This window comes from Haliotis cracherodii, unplaced genomic scaffold, assembly GCF_022045235.1.
Source record: "Haliotis cracherodii isolate W230 unplaced genomic scaffold, xgHalCrac1.p SCAF_1, whole genome shotgun sequence".
Taxonomy (NCBI): Eukaryota; Metazoa; Mollusca; class Gastropoda; order Lepetellida; family Haliotidae; genus Haliotis; species Haliotis cracherodii.
This window is the reverse complement of record NW_027266264.1, coordinates 81,405,327-81,421,878: the sequence shown is the minus strand read 5'-3', so window position 1 is coordinate 81,421,878 and position 16,552 is coordinate 81,405,327. Positions and strand designations below refer to the sequence as shown.

The 16,552-nt window shown below is 41.7% G+C and overlaps 38 non-coding genes across 38 annotated transcripts; all 38 read left to right on the top strand.

Annotated features, from left to right (window-relative positions):
- The first annotated feature begins 2,932 nt into the window (after positions 1 to 2,932).
- On the top strand, positions 2,933 to 3,004 carry Trnae-uuc (transfer RNA glutamic acid (anticodon UUC)). Its single transcript has one exon. It is a non-coding gene; the product is annotated as a tRNA-Glu (tRNA).
- Positions 3,005 to 3,300: 296 nt separating this feature from the next.
- Positions 3,301 to 3,374, top strand: Trnan-guu (transfer RNA asparagine (anticodon GUU)). Its single transcript has one exon. It is a non-coding gene; the product is annotated as a tRNA-Asn (tRNA).
- Positions 3,375 to 3,628: 254 nt separating this feature from the next.
- On the top strand, positions 3,629 to 3,700 carry Trnae-uuc (transfer RNA glutamic acid (anticodon UUC)). The gene has a single exon. It is a non-coding gene; the product is annotated as a tRNA-Glu (tRNA).
- Positions 3,701 to 3,996: 296 nt separating this feature from the next.
- Trnan-guu (transfer RNA asparagine (anticodon GUU)) lies at positions 3,997 to 4,070 on the top strand. The gene has a single exon. It is a non-coding gene; the product is annotated as a tRNA-Asn (tRNA).
- Positions 4,071 to 4,320: 250 nt separating this feature from the next.
- Positions 4,321 to 4,392, top strand: Trnae-uuc (transfer RNA glutamic acid (anticodon UUC)). The gene has a single exon. It is a non-coding gene; the product is annotated as a tRNA-Glu (tRNA).
- A 296-nt stretch (positions 4,393 to 4,688) lies between these two features.
- Trnan-guu (transfer RNA asparagine (anticodon GUU)) lies at positions 4,689 to 4,762 on the top strand. Its single transcript has one exon. It is a non-coding gene; the product is annotated as a tRNA-Asn (tRNA).
- A 250-nt stretch (positions 4,763 to 5,012) lies between these two features.
- Trnae-uuc (transfer RNA glutamic acid (anticodon UUC)) lies at positions 5,013 to 5,084 on the top strand. Its single transcript has one exon. It is a non-coding gene; the product is annotated as a tRNA-Glu (tRNA).
- A 296-nt stretch (positions 5,085 to 5,380) lies between these two features.
- Positions 5,381 to 5,454, top strand: Trnan-guu (transfer RNA asparagine (anticodon GUU)). The gene has a single exon. It is a non-coding gene; the product is annotated as a tRNA-Asn (tRNA).
- A 250-nt stretch (positions 5,455 to 5,704) lies between these two features.
- On the top strand, positions 5,705 to 5,776 carry Trnae-uuc (transfer RNA glutamic acid (anticodon UUC)). The gene has a single exon. It is a non-coding gene; the product is annotated as a tRNA-Glu (tRNA).
- Positions 5,777 to 6,072: 296 nt separating this feature from the next.
- Positions 6,073 to 6,146, top strand: Trnan-guu (transfer RNA asparagine (anticodon GUU)). Its single transcript has one exon. It is a non-coding gene; the product is annotated as a tRNA-Asn (tRNA).
- A 250-nt stretch (positions 6,147 to 6,396) lies between these two features.
- Positions 6,397 to 6,468, top strand: Trnae-uuc (transfer RNA glutamic acid (anticodon UUC)). The gene has a single exon. It is a non-coding gene; the product is annotated as a tRNA-Glu (tRNA).
- A 296-nt stretch (positions 6,469 to 6,764) lies between these two features.
- Positions 6,765 to 6,838, top strand: Trnan-guu (transfer RNA asparagine (anticodon GUU)). The gene has a single exon. It is a non-coding gene; the product is annotated as a tRNA-Asn (tRNA).
- Positions 6,839 to 7,088: 250 nt separating this feature from the next.
- On the top strand, positions 7,089 to 7,160 carry Trnae-uuc (transfer RNA glutamic acid (anticodon UUC)). The gene has a single exon. It is a non-coding gene; the product is annotated as a tRNA-Glu (tRNA).
- A 296-nt stretch (positions 7,161 to 7,456) lies between these two features.
- Positions 7,457 to 7,530, top strand: Trnan-guu (transfer RNA asparagine (anticodon GUU)). Its single transcript has one exon. It is a non-coding gene; the product is annotated as a tRNA-Asn (tRNA).
- A 250-nt stretch (positions 7,531 to 7,780) lies between these two features.
- On the top strand, positions 7,781 to 7,852 carry Trnae-uuc (transfer RNA glutamic acid (anticodon UUC)). Its single transcript has one exon. It is a non-coding gene; the product is annotated as a tRNA-Glu (tRNA).
- A 587-nt stretch (positions 7,853 to 8,439) lies between these two features.
- Positions 8,440 to 8,511, top strand: Trnae-uuc (transfer RNA glutamic acid (anticodon UUC)). Its single transcript has one exon. It is a non-coding gene; the product is annotated as a tRNA-Glu (tRNA).
- A 296-nt stretch (positions 8,512 to 8,807) lies between these two features.
- On the top strand, positions 8,808 to 8,881 carry Trnan-guu (transfer RNA asparagine (anticodon GUU)). Its single transcript has one exon. It is a non-coding gene; the product is annotated as a tRNA-Asn (tRNA).
- A 254-nt stretch (positions 8,882 to 9,135) lies between these two features.
- Positions 9,136 to 9,207, top strand: Trnae-uuc (transfer RNA glutamic acid (anticodon UUC)). The gene has a single exon. It is a non-coding gene; the product is annotated as a tRNA-Glu (tRNA).
- Positions 9,208 to 9,503: 296 nt separating this feature from the next.
- On the top strand, positions 9,504 to 9,577 carry Trnan-guu (transfer RNA asparagine (anticodon GUU)). Its single transcript has one exon. It is a non-coding gene; the product is annotated as a tRNA-Asn (tRNA).
- A 250-nt stretch (positions 9,578 to 9,827) lies between these two features.
- Positions 9,828 to 9,899, top strand: Trnae-uuc (transfer RNA glutamic acid (anticodon UUC)). Its single transcript has one exon. It is a non-coding gene; the product is annotated as a tRNA-Glu (tRNA).
- A 296-nt stretch (positions 9,900 to 10,195) lies between these two features.
- Positions 10,196 to 10,269, top strand: Trnan-guu (transfer RNA asparagine (anticodon GUU)). The gene has a single exon. It is a non-coding gene; the product is annotated as a tRNA-Asn (tRNA).
- Positions 10,270 to 10,519: 250 nt separating this feature from the next.
- Positions 10,520 to 10,591, top strand: Trnae-uuc (transfer RNA glutamic acid (anticodon UUC)). Its single transcript has one exon. It is a non-coding gene; the product is annotated as a tRNA-Glu (tRNA).
- A 296-nt stretch (positions 10,592 to 10,887) lies between these two features.
- On the top strand, positions 10,888 to 10,961 carry Trnan-guu (transfer RNA asparagine (anticodon GUU)). Its single transcript has one exon. It is a non-coding gene; the product is annotated as a tRNA-Asn (tRNA).
- A 251-nt stretch (positions 10,962 to 11,212) lies between these two features.
- On the top strand, positions 11,213 to 11,284 carry Trnae-uuc (transfer RNA glutamic acid (anticodon UUC)). Its single transcript has one exon. It is a non-coding gene; the product is annotated as a tRNA-Glu (tRNA).
- A 296-nt stretch (positions 11,285 to 11,580) lies between these two features.
- Trnan-guu (transfer RNA asparagine (anticodon GUU)) lies at positions 11,581 to 11,654 on the top strand. Its single transcript has one exon. It is a non-coding gene; the product is annotated as a tRNA-Asn (tRNA).
- A 250-nt stretch (positions 11,655 to 11,904) lies between these two features.
- Trnae-uuc (transfer RNA glutamic acid (anticodon UUC)) lies at positions 11,905 to 11,976 on the top strand. The gene has a single exon. It is a non-coding gene; the product is annotated as a tRNA-Glu (tRNA).
- Positions 11,977 to 12,272: 296 nt separating this feature from the next.
- On the top strand, positions 12,273 to 12,346 carry Trnan-guu (transfer RNA asparagine (anticodon GUU)). The gene has a single exon. It is a non-coding gene; the product is annotated as a tRNA-Asn (tRNA).
- Positions 12,347 to 12,596: 250 nt separating this feature from the next.
- Positions 12,597 to 12,668, top strand: Trnae-uuc (transfer RNA glutamic acid (anticodon UUC)). Its single transcript has one exon. It is a non-coding gene; the product is annotated as a tRNA-Glu (tRNA).
- Positions 12,669 to 12,964: 296 nt separating this feature from the next.
- On the top strand, positions 12,965 to 13,038 carry Trnan-guu (transfer RNA asparagine (anticodon GUU)). The gene has a single exon. It is a non-coding gene; the product is annotated as a tRNA-Asn (tRNA).
- Positions 13,039 to 13,288: 250 nt separating this feature from the next.
- Positions 13,289 to 13,360, top strand: Trnae-uuc (transfer RNA glutamic acid (anticodon UUC)). Its single transcript has one exon. It is a non-coding gene; the product is annotated as a tRNA-Glu (tRNA).
- A 296-nt stretch (positions 13,361 to 13,656) lies between these two features.
- Positions 13,657 to 13,730, top strand: Trnan-guu (transfer RNA asparagine (anticodon GUU)). The gene has a single exon. It is a non-coding gene; the product is annotated as a tRNA-Asn (tRNA).
- Positions 13,731 to 13,980: 250 nt separating this feature from the next.
- Trnae-uuc (transfer RNA glutamic acid (anticodon UUC)) lies at positions 13,981 to 14,052 on the top strand. The gene has a single exon. It is a non-coding gene; the product is annotated as a tRNA-Glu (tRNA).
- A 296-nt stretch (positions 14,053 to 14,348) lies between these two features.
- On the top strand, positions 14,349 to 14,422 carry Trnan-guu (transfer RNA asparagine (anticodon GUU)). The gene has a single exon. It is a non-coding gene; the product is annotated as a tRNA-Asn (tRNA).
- Positions 14,423 to 14,672: 250 nt separating this feature from the next.
- Positions 14,673 to 14,744, top strand: Trnae-uuc (transfer RNA glutamic acid (anticodon UUC)). Its single transcript has one exon. It is a non-coding gene; the product is annotated as a tRNA-Glu (tRNA).
- Positions 14,745 to 15,040: 296 nt separating this feature from the next.
- Positions 15,041 to 15,114, top strand: Trnan-guu (transfer RNA asparagine (anticodon GUU)). Its single transcript has one exon. It is a non-coding gene; the product is annotated as a tRNA-Asn (tRNA).
- A 250-nt stretch (positions 15,115 to 15,364) lies between these two features.
- Positions 15,365 to 15,436, top strand: Trnae-uuc (transfer RNA glutamic acid (anticodon UUC)). The gene has a single exon. It is a non-coding gene; the product is annotated as a tRNA-Glu (tRNA).
- Positions 15,437 to 16,023: 587 nt separating this feature from the next.
- Trnae-uuc (transfer RNA glutamic acid (anticodon UUC)) lies at positions 16,024 to 16,095 on the top strand. The gene has a single exon. It is a non-coding gene; the product is annotated as a tRNA-Glu (tRNA).
- A 296-nt stretch (positions 16,096 to 16,391) lies between these two features.
- Positions 16,392 to 16,465, top strand: Trnan-guu (transfer RNA asparagine (anticodon GUU)). The gene has a single exon. It is a non-coding gene; the product is annotated as a tRNA-Asn (tRNA).
- The last annotated feature ends 87 nt before the right edge of the window (positions 16,466 to 16,552 follow it).

Here is a 16,552-nt window from a genome sequence, read left to right as displayed (position 1 = left end):
CTGAACCATTAAATTTGTTAATAAAAGAGAACCCACATATTCAAGGCATAAACATTGGCAATGTTTCATCTTTAATATATCAACATGCCGATGACACTACTATTACAGTGTGCAACTCACAGTCAGTGGAAAATACTTTTGAAACAATTAAATATTATTGCGAAGCAACTCAAGCCAAGATCAATTTACAAAAGTCAGAGGTGTTACTTCTTGGTAAAGCCAAGTTCAATAAATGTAACATTAGTCTTCCCGTGAAAGTTAAAAAAGATTGTGTTGAACTTCTGGGAATATATCTTGGCTCTGACTTGGCCACTTGTGAGACACTAAATTGGACGAAAAAGATAAATAAAATTCAAACTCTACTTAATTCGTGGATTCAACGTCAACTCACACTGCAGGGCAGAGCCACGGTTTTAAACATCCTCATTGCCTCTAGATTATGGTACTCTTTTACAGTGTTACCAGTGCCACACTGGGTAGAAGTAGCTTTTTCCAAAATGTTTTCAAAATTCTTATGGGTAAATAAAAAGCCAAAAATAGCAGCTGTGACATGCATGGGCAAATGTACCGAAGGTGGTTTAAATATACCCAATTTGTGCCTTAAAAAGTATGCTTTAAGATTGAAACTGTTAAAAGCTTTCTTAGATTATAAATTAGAATCATTATGGAAAGCAACTATGTCTTTCTTCTTTTCAAAATATTTAAATATGGGATTACAATCAAACATACTATGTTTAAAGTTTGACAAAAAAGATATGTTGCATGTAAATCCTTTTTATGCTGAGTTGTTGCTTGCCTGGGAGGACATCTGTGGTGGTAAGAGAAGCAAACCTACCACTTTACCGGATATAATGTGTCAGCCTTTATTCAACAACCCTCTAATTTTGTATATGAATAAAACTTTGTTGTTTAAATCATTCATTGACGGTGGGATCACTTGCATAAAAGATATTTGCTATGAAGTTATACCACAATTTTTGTCACCTGATAGTATTGTTGAAATTGTACAAGGAACAATACCTGATGTTGATGTGGCCACAATCAAGAATGGTTATGCTGTTATTTTATATGCGCTTCCAACAGATTGGAAACAGATCATATTGTCGGATGCTGTCATAAATCTTCCTTGTAAAGAAATACTGTGTCCTATAGCGAACGAAGATGTATCCGTGCAGCTGTTTACGGTGAAATATTGTTATGAAATTTTCAGAACAAAATATTTTAAAAAACCAGTTGCAATGAATTGGTGGAATAATATATCTCTTGACATCAACTGGAAAGATGTTTGGGTTAATGTGTATCAAAATGACAAATCAGCCGAATGTATACAACTAGATTTTAAGATTGCCCATAACATTATTTACACATATGACAGACTCAGCCAATTTGGTTTGACAGACACAGATATTTGTCCAGTTTGTCAAAATGAAAAAGAAGATGTGCTGCACTTGTTCATCTTCTGTAAAGAGTTATCGTTCTTACAATCACTATTTGTTGATATCCTCACTGATGTGTGTCAAGATACTGGGTTCACTCTTGGACAATTCTCGCTGTGGTTATTGTTTGGGTTTCTTCCTGAGAGAAGTGTGTCGGCAAAACCATTGTTAGATATATTGTTATCAATTTATCGGTTGGCAGTATTTAAGAGAAGAGTTGTTATAAGCCTAGGTACAGTCTCTTTTCACATAAACACATTTTTCAAATCCTTGGTAAAGAGACATCTCACATTTCTTTTGTATCATTACACAAAAAAGAAAAGATTGCATGTCTTTATTCAAAAATACATAATGTCTAATGACCTCATCGAGTTAGATGGGAATGACATTCTTCTGAAACATCCTCTTGATTAACTCAATTATAAGTTACTTATACTATTTCATTTCACATGAACGCTTTTTTACAAATCTTTCATAAAGTGTCATTGTGGTTTAATGCTGGTTGACTATTGAAAAATGAATCAATTACAAAGTTATTTACTCAACACTGCATTAAAACATGAGGTTTTTTTTTTCAAATTTTGTTTAAAAATAAAAAATAAAAATAAAAATGTAGGACTCATTCTACCTAAAAATGAGAATGGTCTGATCCACATACACCTATTTCTGTCTTTAAAGATGTGTGTACATAATCAAATGTAAAAATCTATTTCTCATATTTCTGTCTTTAGAATTCAAATGTTAACCACTGCCACCCAACTTCTGTGATACCCTTTTTATCTTTGTGGTGGCAGTGTCAGCACTGTCTGCGTTTGTATTATATTCCTGTGAATAAATTTTATCAAGAAAAAAAAAAAAGGATTCCTGGCTTTCACCCAGGCGGCCCGGGTTCGATTCCCGGCATTGGAACAATTTCTTTTCCATCTGACAAGAAAATGAGCTCAACTTGAATAATTATACTTTTCTCATTTTCACAATCATAAGTAAAAAGCATGCATTTCTAGTCATCCATGTAAGTGCATGGATGACCTAACGTCCACATCTTCCAGTAAATGCATCAAGTCAGCCAGTGTGTTATTGTGCAACACAATCCACCGCCTGGCACTTCAGAGATGGAACGCACCATGAGACTTTCCCTTCTTCAACAGTACTTCACTTCCGTGACACCAGTCACATCTCAAAATCACTCCATAGACGTCAGTTCGGTCTCTGTGGCGCAATTGGTTAGCGCGTTCGGCTGTTAACGCACTTGTGTTTTGTCAACTTGAAGGACTGATATTTCTCCCTTTCACGTTTTACAGATGAACACTGTGAGCGCAAATACCTGCTACAATATGCTGATATCAACTTCAAGCTAGCTCATGATACAAAGAAGATATTTATTAATGTCAGCTCGTCATCTCTTAAACATCCTAATCTACAACACCAACTTTCACACGCACAATAGGAATAAAGTCTAGTGGTAACTCGTTTTACATTTCCCTCATCTGTCAGCTTCCAATGTGGTCTAGTGGTTAGGATTCCTGGCTTTCACCCAGGCGGCCCGGGTTCGATTCCCGGCATTGGAACAATTTCTTTTCCATCTGACAAGAAAATGAGCTCAACTTGAATAATTATACTTTTCTCATTTTCACAATCATAAGTAAAAAGCATGCATTTCTAGTCATCCATGTAAGTGCATGGATGACCTAACGTCCACATCTTCCAGTAAATGCATCAAGTCAGCCAGTGTGTTATTGTGCAACACAATCCACCGCCTGGCACTTCAGAGATGGAACGCACCATGAGACTTTCCCTTCTTCAACAGTACTTCACTTCCGTGACACCAGTCACATCTCAAAATCACTCCATAGACGTCAGTTCGGTCTCTGTGGCGCAATTGGTTAGCGCGTTCGGCTGTTAACCGAAAGGTTGGTGGTTCGAGCCCACCCAGGGACGCACTTGTGTTTTGTCAACTTGAAGGACTGATATTTCTCCCTTTCACGTTTTACAGATGAACACTGTGAGCGCAAATACCTGCTACAAAATGCTGATATCAACTTCAAGCTAGCTCATGATACAAAGAAGATATTTATTAATGTCAGCTCGTCATCTCTTAAACATCCTAATCTACAACACCAACTTTCACACGCACAATAGGAATAAAGTCTAGTACGTGGTAACTCGTTTTACATTTCCCTCATCTGTCAGCTTCCAATGTGGTCTAGTGGTTAGGATTCCTGGCTTTCACCCAGGCGGCCCGGGTTCGATTCCCGGCATTGGAACAATTTCTTTTCCATCTGACAAGAAAATGAGCTCAACTTGAATAATTATACTTTTCTCATTTTCACAATCATAAGTAAAAAGCATGCATTTCTAGTCATCCATGTAAGTGCATGGATGACCTAACGTCCACATCTTCCAGTAAATGCATCAAGTCAGCCAGTGTGTTATTGTGCAACACAATCCACCGCCTGGCACTTCAGAGATGGAACGCACCATGAGACTTTCCCTTCTTCAACAGTACTTCACTTCCGTGACACCAGTCACATCTCAAAATCACTCCATAGACGTCAGTTCGGTCTCTGTGGCGCAATTGGTTAGCGCGTTCGGCTGTTAACCGAAAGGTTGGTGGTTCGAGCCCACCCAGGGACGCCCTTGTGTTTTGTCAACTTGAAGGACTGATATTTCTCCCTTTCACGTTTTACAGATGAACACTGTGAGCGCAAATACCTGCTACAAAATGCTGATATCAACTTCAAGCTAGCTCATGATACAAAGAAGATATTTATTAATGTCAGCTCGTCATCTCTTAAACATCCTAATCTACAACACCAACTTTCACACGCACAATAGGAATAAAGTCTAGTGGTAACTCGTTTTACATTTCCCTCATCTGTCAGCTTCCAATGTGGTCTAGTGGTTAGGATTCCTGGCTTTCACCCAGGCGGCCCGGGTTCGATTCCCGGCATTGGAACAATTTCTTTTCCATCTGACAAGAAAATGAGCTCAACTTGAATAATTATACTTTTCTCATTTTCACAATCATAAGTAAAAAGCACGCATTTCTAGTCATCCATGTAAGTGCATGGATGACCTAACGTCCACATCTTCCAGTAAATGCATCAAGTCAGCCAGTGTGTTATTGTGCAACACAATCCATCGCCTGGCACTTCAGAGATGGAACGCACCATGAGACTTTCCCTTCTTCAACAGTACTTCACTTCCGTGACACCAGTCACATCTCAAAATCACTCCATAGACGTCAGTTCGGTCTCTGTGGCGCAATTGGTTAGCGCGTTCGGCTGTTAACCGAAAGGTTGGTGGTTCGAGCCCACCCAGGGACGCACTTGTGTTTTGTCAACTTGAAGGACTGATATTTCTCCCTTTCACGTTTTACAGATGAACACTGTGAGCGCAAATACCTGCTACAATATGCTGATATCAACTTCAAGCTAGCTCATAATACAAAGAAGATATTTATTAATGTCAGCTCGTCATCTCTTAAACATCCTAATCTACAACACCAACTTTCACACGCACAATAGGAATAAAGTCTAGTGGTAACTCGTTTTACATTTCCCTCATCTGTCAGCTTCCAATGTGGTTTAGTGGTTAGGATTCCTGGCTTTCACCCAGGCGGCCCGGGTTCGATTCCCGGCATTGGAACAATTTCTTTTCCATCTGACAAGAAAATGAGCTCAACTTGAATAATTATACTTTTCTCATTTTCACAATCATAAGTAAAAAGCATGCATTTCTAGTCATCCATGTAAGTGCATGGATGACCTAACGTCCACATCTTCCAGTAAATGCATCAAGTCAGCCAGTGTGTTATTGTGCAACACAATCCACCGCCTGGCACTTCAGAGATGGAACGCACCATGAGACTTTCCCTTCTTCAACAGTACTTCACTTCCGTGACACCAGTCACATCTCAAAATCACTCCATAGACGTCAGTTCGGTCTCTGTGGCGCAATTGGTTAGCGCGTTCGGCTGTTAACCGAAAGGTTGGTGGTTCGAGCCCACCCAGGGACGCACTTGTGTTTTGTCAACTTGAAGGACTGATATTTCTCCCTTTCACGTTTTACAGATGAACACTGTGAGCGCAAATACCTGCTACAATATGCTGATATCAACTTCAAGCTAGCTCATGATACAAAGAAGATATTTATTAATGTCAGCTCGTCATCTCTTAAACATCCTAATCTACAACACCAACTTTCACACGCACAATAGGAATAAAGTCTAGTGGTAACTCGTTTTACATTTCCCTCATCTGTCAGCTTCCAATGTGGTCTAGTGGTTAGGATTCCTGGCTTTCACCCAGGCGGCCCGGGTTCGATTCCCGGCATTGGAACAATTTCTTTTCCATCTGACAAGAAAATGAGCTCAACTTGAATAATTATACTTTTCTCATTTTCACAATCATAAGTAAAAAGCATGCATTTCTAGTCATCCATGTAAGTGCATGGATGACCTAACGTCCACATCTTCCAGTAAATGCATCAAGTCAGCCAGTGTGTTATTGTGCAACACAATCCACCGCCTGGCACTTCAGAGATGGAACGCACCATGAGACTTTCCCTTCTTCAACAGTACTTCACTTCCGTGACACCAGTCACATCTCAAAATCACTCCATAGACGTCAGTTCGGTCTCTGTGGCGCAATTGGTTAGCGCGTTCGGCTGTTAACCGAAAGGTTGGTGGTTCGAGCCCACCCAGGGACGCCCTTGTGTTTTGTCAACTTGAAGGACTGATATTTCTCCCTTTCACGTTTTACAGATGAACACTGTGAGCGCAAATACCTGCTACAAAATGCTGATATCAACTTCAAGCTAGCTCATGATACAAAGAAGATATTTATTAATGTCAGCTCGTCATCTCTTAAACATCCTAATCTACAACACCAACTTTCACACGCACAATAGGAATAAAGTCTAGTGGTAACTCGTTTTACATTTCCCTCATCTGTCAGCTTCCAATGTGGTCTAGTGGTTAGGATTCCTGGCTTTCACCCAGGCGGCCCGGGTTCGATTCCCGGCATTGGAACAATTTCTTTTCCATCTGACAAGAAAATGAGCTCAACTTGAATAATTATACTTTTCTCATTTTCACAATCATAAGTAAAAAGCATGCATTTCTAGTCATCCATGTAAGTGCATGGATGACCTAACGTCCACATCTTCCAGTAAATGCATCAAGTCAGCCAGTGTGTTATTGTGCAACACAATCCATCGCCTGGCACTTCAGAGATGGAACGCACCATGAGACTTTCCCTTCTTCAACAGTACTTCACTTCCGTGACACCAGTCACATCTCAAAATCACTCCATAGACGTCAGTTCGGTCTCTGTGGCGCAATTGGTTAGCGCGTTCGGCTGTTAACCGAAAGGTTGGTGGTTCGAGCCCACCCAGGGACGCACTTGTGTTTTGTCAACTTGAAGGACTGATATTTCTCCCTTTCACGTTTTACAGATGAACACTGTGAGCGCAAATACCTGCTACAATATGCTGATATCAACTTCAAGCTAGCTCATAATACAAAGAAGATATTTATTAATGTCAGCTCGTCATCTCTTAAACATCCTAATCTACAACACCAACTTTCACACGCACAATAGGAATAAAGTCTAGTGGTAACTCGTTTTACATTTCCCTCATCTGTCAGCTTCCAATGTGGTTTAGTGGTTAGGATTCCTGGCTTTCACCCAGGCGGCCCGGGTTCGATTCCCGGCATTGGAACAATTTCTTTTCCATCTGACAAGAAAATGAGCTCAACTTGAATAATTATACTTTTCTCATTTTCACAATCATAAGTAAAAAGCATGCATTTCTAGTCATCCATGTAAGTGCATGGATGACCTAACGTCCACATCTTCCAGTAAATGCATCAAGTCAGCCAGTGTGTTATTGTGCAACACAATCCACCGCCTGGCACTTCAGAGATGGAACGCACCATGAGACTTTCCCTTCTTCAACAGTACTTCACTTCCGTGACACCAGTCACATCTCAAAATCACTCCATAGACGTCAGTTCGGTCTCTGTGGCGCAATTGGTTAGCGCGTTCGGCTGTTAACCGAAAGGTTGGTGGTTCGAGCCCACCCAGGGACGCACTTGTGTTTTGTCAACTTGAAGGACTGATATTTCTCCCTTTCACGTTTTACAGATGAACACTGTGAGCGCAAATACCTGCTACAATATGCTGATATCAACTTCAAGCTAGCTCATGATACAAAGAAGATATTTATTAATGTCAGCTCGTCATCTCTTAAACATCCTAATCTACAACACCAACTTTTACACGCACAATAGGAATAAAGTCTAGTGGTAACTCGTTTTACATTTCCCTCATCTGTCAGCTTCCAATGTGGTCTAGTGGTTAGGATTCCTGGCTTTCACCCAGGCGGCCCGGGTTCGATTCCCGGCATTGGAACAATTTCTTTTCCATCTGACAAGAAAATGAGCTCAACTTGAATAATTATACTTTTCTCATTTTCACAATCATAAGTAAAAAGCATGCATTTCTAGTCATCCATGTAAGTGCATGGATGACCTAACGTCCACATCTTCCAGTAAATGCATCAAGTCAGCCAGTGTGTTATTGTGCAACACAATCCACCGCCTGGCACTTCAGAGATGGAACGCACCATGAGACTTTCCCTTCTTCAACAGTACTTCACTTCCGTGACACCAGTCACATCTCAAAATCACTCCATAGACGTCAGTTCGGTCTCTGTGGCGCAATTGGTTAGCGCGTTCGGCTGTTAATGCACTTGTGTTTTGTCAACTTGAAGGACTGATATTTCTCCCTTTCACGTTTTACAGATGAACACTGTGAGCGCAAATACCTGCTACAATATGCTGATATCAACTTCAAGCTAGCTCATGATACAAAGAAGATATTTATTAATGTCAGCTCGTCATCTCTTAAACATCCTAATCTACAACACCAACTTTCACACGCACAATAGGAATAAAGTCTAGTGGTAACTCGTTTTACATTTCCCTCATCTGTCAGCTTCCAATGTGGTCTAGTGGTTAGGATTCCTGGCTTTCACCCAGGCGGCCCGGGTTCGATTCCCGGCATTGGAACAATTTCTTTTCCATCTGACAAGAAAATGAGCTCAACTTGAATAATTATACTTTTCTCATTTTCACAATCATAAGTAAAAAGCATGCATTTCTAGTCATCCATGTAAGTGCATGGATGACCTAACGTCCACATCTTCCAGTAAATGCATCAAGTCAGCCAGTGTGTTATTGTGCAACACAATCCACCGCCTGGCACTTCAGAGATGGAACGCACCATGAGACTTTCCCTTCTTCAACAGTACTTCACTTCCGTGACACCAGTCACATCTCAAAATCACTCCATAGACGTCAGTTCGGTCTCTGTGGCGCAATTGGTTAGCGCGTTCGGCTGTTAACCGAAAGGTTGGTGGTTCGAGCCCACCCAGGGACGCACTTGTGTTTTGTCAACTTGAAGGACTGATATTTCTCCCTTTCACGTTTTACAGATGAACACTGTGAGCGCAAATACCTGCTACAAAATGCTGATATCAACTTCAAGCTAGCTCATGATACAAAGAAGATATTTATTAATGTCAGCTCGTCATCTCTTAAACATCCTAATCTACAACACCAACTTTCACACGCACAATAGGAATAAAGTCTAGTACGTGGTAACTCGTTTTACATTTCCCTCATCTGTCAGCTTCCAATGTGGTCTAGTGGTTAGGATTCCTGGCTTTCACCCAGGCGGCCCGGGTTCGATTCCCGGCATTGGAACAATTTCTTTTCCATCTGACAAGAAAATGAGCTCAACTTGAATAATTATACTTTTCTCATTTTCACAATCATAAGTAAAAAGCATGCATTTCTAGTCATCCATGTAAGTGCATGGATGACCTAACGTCCACATCTTCCAGTAAATGCATCAAGTCAGCCAGTGTGTTATTGTGCAACACAATCCACCGCCTGGCACTTCAGAGATGGAACGCACCATGAGACTTTCCCTTCTTCAACAGTACTTCACTTCCGTGACACCAGTCACATCTCAAAATCACTCCATAGACGTCAGTTCGGTCTCTGTGGCGCAATTGGTTAGCGCGTTCGGCTGTTAACCGAAAGGTTGGTGGTTCGAGCCCACCCAGGGACGCCCTTGTGTTTTGTCAACTTGAAGGACTGATATTTCTCCCTTTCACGTTTTACAGATGAACACTGTGAGCGCAAATACCTGCTACAAAATGCTGATATCAACTTCAAGCTAGCTCATGATACAAAGAAGATATTTATTAATGTCAGCTCGTCATCTCTTAAACATCCTAATCTACAACACCAACTTTCACACGCACAATAGGAATAAAGTCTAGTGGTAACTCGTTTTACATTTCCCTCATCTGTCAGCTTCCAATGTGGTCTAGTGGTTAGGATTCCTGGCTTTCACCCAGGCGGCCCGGGTTCGATTCCCGGCATTGGAACAATTTCTTTTCCATCTGACAAGAAAATGAGCTCAACTTGAATAATTATACTTTTCTCATTTTCACAATCATAAGTAAAAAGCACGCATTTCTAGTCATCCATGTAAGTGCATGGATGACCTAACGTCCACATCTTCCAGTAAATGCATCAAGTCAGCCAGTGTGTTATTGTGCAACACAATCCATCGCCTGGCACTTCAGAGATGGAACGCACCATGAGACTTTCCCTTCTTCAACAGTACTTCACTTCCGTGACACCAGTCACATCTCAAAATCACTCCATAGACGTCAGTTCGGTCTCTGTGGCGCAATTGGTTAGCGCGTTCGGCTGTTAACCGAAAGGTTGGTGGTTCGAGCCCACCCAGGGACGCACTTGTGTTTTGTCAACTTGAAGGACTGATATTTCTCCCTTTCACGTTTTACAGATGAACACTGTGAGCGCAAATACCTGCTACAATATGCTGATATCAACTTCAAGCTAGCTCATGATACAAAGAAGATATTTATTAATGTCAGCTCGTCATCTCTTAAACATCCTAATCTACAACACCAACTTTCAAAGGCACAATAGGAATAAAGTCTAGTGGTAACTCGTTTTACATTTCCCTCATCTGTCAGCTTCCAATGTGGTCTAGTGGTTAGGATTCCTGGCTTTCACCCAGGCGGCCCGGGTTCGATTCCCGGCATTGGAACAATTTCTTTTCCATCTGACAAGAAAATGAGCTCAACTTGAATAATTATACTTTTCTCATTTTCACAATCATAAGTAAAAAGCATGCATTTCTAGTCATCCATGTAAGTGCATGGATGACCTAACGTCCACATCTTCCAGTAAATGCATCAAGTCAGCCAGTGTGTTATTGTGCAACACAATCCACCGCCTGGCACTTCAGAGATGGAACGCACCATGAGACTTTCCCTTCTTCAACAGTACTTCACTTCCGTGACACCAGTCACATCTCAAAATCACTCCATAGACGTCAGTTCGGTCTCTGTGGCGCAATTGGTTAGCGCGTTCGGCTGTTAACCGAAAGGTTGGTGGTTCGAGCCCACCCAGGGACGCACTTGTGTTTTGTCAACTTGAAGGACTGATATTTCTCCCTTTCACGTTTTACAGATGAACACTGTGAGCGCAAATACCTGCTACAATATGCTGATATCAACTTCAAGCTAGCTCATGATACAAAGAAGATATTTATTAATGTCAGCTCGTCATCTCTTAAACCATCCTAATCTACAACACCAACTTTTACACGCACAATAGGAATAAAGTCTAGTGGTAACTCGTTTTACATTTCCCTCATCTGTCAGCTTCCAATGTGGTCTAGTGGTTAGGATTCCTGGCTTTCACCCAGGCGGCCCGGGTTCGATTCCCGGCATTGGAACAATTTCTTTTCCATCTGACAAGAAAATGAGCTCAACTTGAATAATTATACTTTTCTCATTTTCACAATCATAAGTAAAAAGCATGCATTTCTAGTCATCCATGTAAGTGCATGGATGACCTAACGTCCACATCTTCCAGTAAATGCATCAAGTCAGCCAGTGTGTTATTGTGCAACACAATCCACCGCCTGGCACTTCAGAGATGGAACGCACCATGAGACTTTCCCTTCTTCAACAGTACTTCACTTCCGTGACACCAGTCACATCTCAAAATCACTCCATAGACGTCAGTTCGGTCTCTGTGGCGCAATTGGTTAGCGCGTTCGGCTGTTAACCGAAAGGTTGGTGGTTCGAGCCCACCCAGGGACGCACTTGTGTTTTGTCAACTTGAAGGACTGATATTTCTCCCTTTCACGTTTTACAGATGAACACTGTGAGCGCAAATACCTGCTACAATATGCTGATATCAACTTCAAGCTAGCTCATGATACAAAGAAGATATTTATTAATGTCAGCTCGTCATCTCTTAAACATCCTAATCTACAACACCAACTTTCACACGCACAATAGGAATAAAGTCTAGTGGTAACTCGTTTTACATTTCCCTCATCTGTCAGCTTCCAATGTGGTCTAGTGGTTAGGATTCCTGGCTTTCACCCAGGCGGCCCGGGTTCGATTCCCGGCATTGGAACAATTTCTTTTCCATCTGACAAGAAAATGAGCTCAACTTGAATAATTATACTTTTCTCATTTTCACAATCATAAGTAAAAAGCATGCATTTCTAGTCATCCATGTAAGTGCATGGATGACCTAACGTCCACATCTTCCAGTAAATGCATCAAGTCAGCCAGTGTGTTATTGTGCAACACAATCCACCGCCTGGCACTTCAGAGATGGAACTCACCATGAGACTTTCCCTTCTTCAACAGTACTTCACTTCCGTGACACCAGTCACATCTCAAAATCACTCCATAGACGTCAGTTCGGTCTCTGTGGCGCAATTGGTTAGCGCGTTCGGCTGTTAACCGAAAGGTTGGTGGTTCGAGCCCACCCAGGGACGCACTTGTGTTTTGTCAACTTGAAGGACTGATATTTCTCCCTTTCACGTTTTACAGATGAACACTGTGAGCGCAAATACCTGCTACAATATGCTGATATCAACTTCAAGCTAGCTCATGATACAAAGAAGATATTTATTAATGTCAGCTCGTCATCTCTTAAACATCCTAATCTACAACACCAACTTTCACACGCACAATAGGAATAAAGTCTAGTGGTAACTCGTTTTACATTTCCCTCGTCTGTCAGCTTCCAATGTGGTCTAGTGGTTAGGATTCCTGGCTTTCACCCAGGCGGCCCGGGTTCGATTCCCGGCATTGGAACAATTTCTTTTCCATCTGACAAGAAAATGAGCTCAACTTGAATAATTATACTTTTCTCATTTTCACAATCATAAGTAAAAAGCACGCATTTCTAGTCATCCATGTAAGTGCATGGATGACCTAACGTCCACATCTTCCAGTAAATGCATCAAGTCAGCCAGTGTGTTATTGTGCAACACAATCCATCGCCTGGCACTTCAGAGATGGAACTCACCATGAGACTTTATCTTCTTCAACAGTACTTCACTTCCGTGACACCAGTCACATCTCAAAATCACTCCATAGACGTCAGTTCGGTCTCTGTGGCGCAATTGGTTAGCGCGTTCGGCTGTTAACCGAAAGGTTGGTGGTTCGAGCCCACCCAGGGACGCACTTGTGTTTTGTCAACTTGAAGGACTGATATTTCTCCCTTTCACGTTTTACAGATGAACACTGTGAGCGCAAATACCTGCTACAATATGCTGATATCAACTTCAAGCTAGCTCATAATACAAAGAAGATATTTATTAATGTCAGCTCGTCATCTCTTAAACATCCTAATCTACAACACCAACTTTCACACGCACAATAGGAATAAAGTCTAGTGGTAACTCGTTTTACATTTCCCTCATCTGTCAGCTTCCAATGTGGTCTAGTGGTTAGGATTCCTGGCTTTCACCCAGGCGGCCCGGGTTCGATTCCCGGCATTGGAACAATTTCTTTTCCATCTGACAAGAAAATGAGCTCAACTTGAATAATTATACTTTTCTCATTTTCACAATCATAAGTAAAAAGCATGCATTTCTAGTCATCCATGTAAGTGCATGGATGACCTAACGTCCACATCTTCCAGTAAATGCATCAAGTCAGCCAGTGTGTTATTGTGCAACACAATCCATCGCCTGGCACTTCAGAGATGGAACTCACCATGAGACTTTCCCTTCTTCAACAGTACTTCACTTCCGTGACACCAGTCACATCTCAAAATCACTCCATAGACGTCAGTTCGGTCTCTGTGGCGCAATTGGTTAGCGCGTTCGGCTGTTAACCGAAAGGTTGGTGGTTCGAGCCCACCCAGGGACGCACTTGTGTTTTGTCAACTTGAAGGACTGATATTTCTCCCTTTCACGTTTTACAGATGAACACTGTGAGCGCAAATACCTGCTACAATATGCTGATATCAACTTCAAGCTAGCTCATGATACAAAGAAGATATTTATTAATGTCAGCTCGTCATCTCTTAAACATCCTAATCTACAACACCAACTTTCACACGCACAATAGGAATAAAGTCTAGTGGTAACTCGTTTTACATTTCCCTCGTCTGTCAGCTTCCAATGTGGTCTAGTGGTTAGGATTCCTGGCTTTCACCCAGGCGGCCCGGGTTCGATTCCCGGCATTGGAACAATTTCTTTTCCATCTGACAAGAAAATGAGCTCAACTTGAATAATTATACTTTTCTCATTTTCACAATCATAAGTAAAAAGCACGCATTTCTAGTCATCCATGTAAGTGCATGGATGACCTAACGTCCACATCTTCCAGTAAATGCATCAAGTCAGCCAGTGTGTTATTGTGCAACACAATCCATCGCCTGGCACTTCAGAGATGGAACTCACCATGAGACTTTATCTTCTTCAACAGTACTTCACTTCCGTGACACCAGTCACATCTCAAAATCACTCCATAGACGTCAGTTCGGTCTCTGTGGCGCAATTGGTTAGCGCGTTCGGCTGTTAACCGAAAGGTTGGTGGTTCGAGCCCACCCAGGGACGCACTTGTGTTTTGTCAACTTGAAGGACTGATATTTCTCCCTTTCACGTTTTACAGATGAACACTGTGAGCGCAAATACCTGCTACAATATGCTGATATCAACTTCAAGCTAGCTCATAATACAAAGAAGATATTTATTAATGTCAGCTCGTCATCTCTTAAACATCCTAATCTACAACACCAACTTTCAAAGGCACAATAGGAATAAAGTCTAGTGGTAACTCGTTTTACATTTCCCTCATCTGTCAGCTTCCAATGTGGTCTAGTGGTTAGGATTCCTGGCTTTCACCCAGGCGGCCCGGGTTCGATTCCCGGCATTGGAACAATTTCTTTTCCATCTGACAAGAAAATGAGCTCAACTTGAATAATTATACTTTTCTCATTTTCACAATCATAAGTAAAAAGCATGCATTTCTAGTCATCCATGTAAGTGCATGGATGACCTAACGTCCACATCTTCCAGTAAATGCATCAAGTCAGCCAGTGTGTTATTGTGCAACACAATCCACCGCCTGGCACTTCAGAGATGGAACGCACCATGAGACTTTCCCTTCTTCAACAGTACTTCACTTCCGTGACACCAGTCACATCTCAAAATCACTCCATAGACGTCAGTTCGGTCTCTGTGGCGCAATTGGTTAGCGCGTTCGGCTGTTAACCGAAAGGTTGCTGGTTCGAGCCCACCCAGGGACGCACTTGTGTTTTGTCAACTTGAAGGACTGATATTTCTCCCTTTCACGTTTTACAGATGAACACTGTGAGCACAAATACCTGCTACAATATGCTGATATCAACTTCAAGCTAGCTCATAATACAAAGAAGATATTTATTAATGTCAGCTCGTCATCTCTTAAACATCCTAATCTACAACACCAACTTTCAAAGGCACAATAGGAATAAAGTCTAGTGGTAACTCGTTTTACATTTCCCTCATCTGTCAGCTTCCAATGTGGTTTAGTGGTTAGGATTCCTGGCTTTCACCCAGGCGGCCCGGGTTCGATTCCCGGCATTGGAACAATTTCTTTTCCATCTGACAAGAAAATGAGCTCAACTTGAATAATTATACTTTTCTCATTTTCACAATCATAAGTAAAAAGCATGCATTTCTAGTCATCCATGTAAGTGCATGGATGACCTAACGTCCACATCTTCCAGTAAATGCATCAAGTCAGCCAGTGTGTTATTGTGCAACACAATCCACCGCCTGGCACTTCAGAGATGGAACGCACCATGAGACTTTCCCTTCTTCAACAGTACTTCACTTCCGTGACACCAGTCACATCTCAAAATCACTCCATAGACGTCAGTTCGGTCTCTGTGGCGCAATTGGTTAGCGCGTTCGGCTGTTAACGCACTTGTGTTTTGTCAACTTGAAGGACTGATATTTCTCCCTTTCACGTTTTACAGATGAACACTGTGAGCGCAAATACCTGCTACAATATGCTGATATCAACTTCAAGCTAGCTCATGATACAAAGAAGATATTTATTAATGTCAGCTCGTCATCTCTTAAACATCCTAATCTACAACACCAACTTTCACACGCACAATAGGAATAAAGTCTAGTGGTAACTCGTTTTACATTTCCCTCATCTGTCAGCTTCCAATGTGGTCTAGTGGTTAGGATTCCTGGCTTTCACCCAGGCGGCCCGGGTTCGATTCCCGGCATTGGAACAATTTCTTTTCCATCTGACAAGAAAATGAGCTCAACTTGAATAATTATACTTTTCTCATTTTCACAATCATAAGTAAAAAGCATGCATTTCTAGTCATCCATGTAAGTGCATGGATGACCTAACGTCCACATCTTCCAGTAAATGCATCAAGTCAGCCAGTGTGTTATTGTGCAACACAATCCACCGCCTGGCACTTCAGAGATGGAACGCACCATGAGACTTTCCCTTCTTCAACAGTACTTCACTTCCGTGACACCAGTCACATCTCAAAATCACTCCATAGACGTCAGTTCGGTCTCTGTGGCGCAATTGGTTAGCGCGTTCGGCTGTTAACCGAAAGGTTGGTGGTTCGAGCCCACCCAGGGACGCACTTGTGTTTTGTCAACTTGAAGGACTGATATTTCTCCCTTTCACGTTTTACAGATGAACACTGTGAGCGCAAATACCTGCTACAA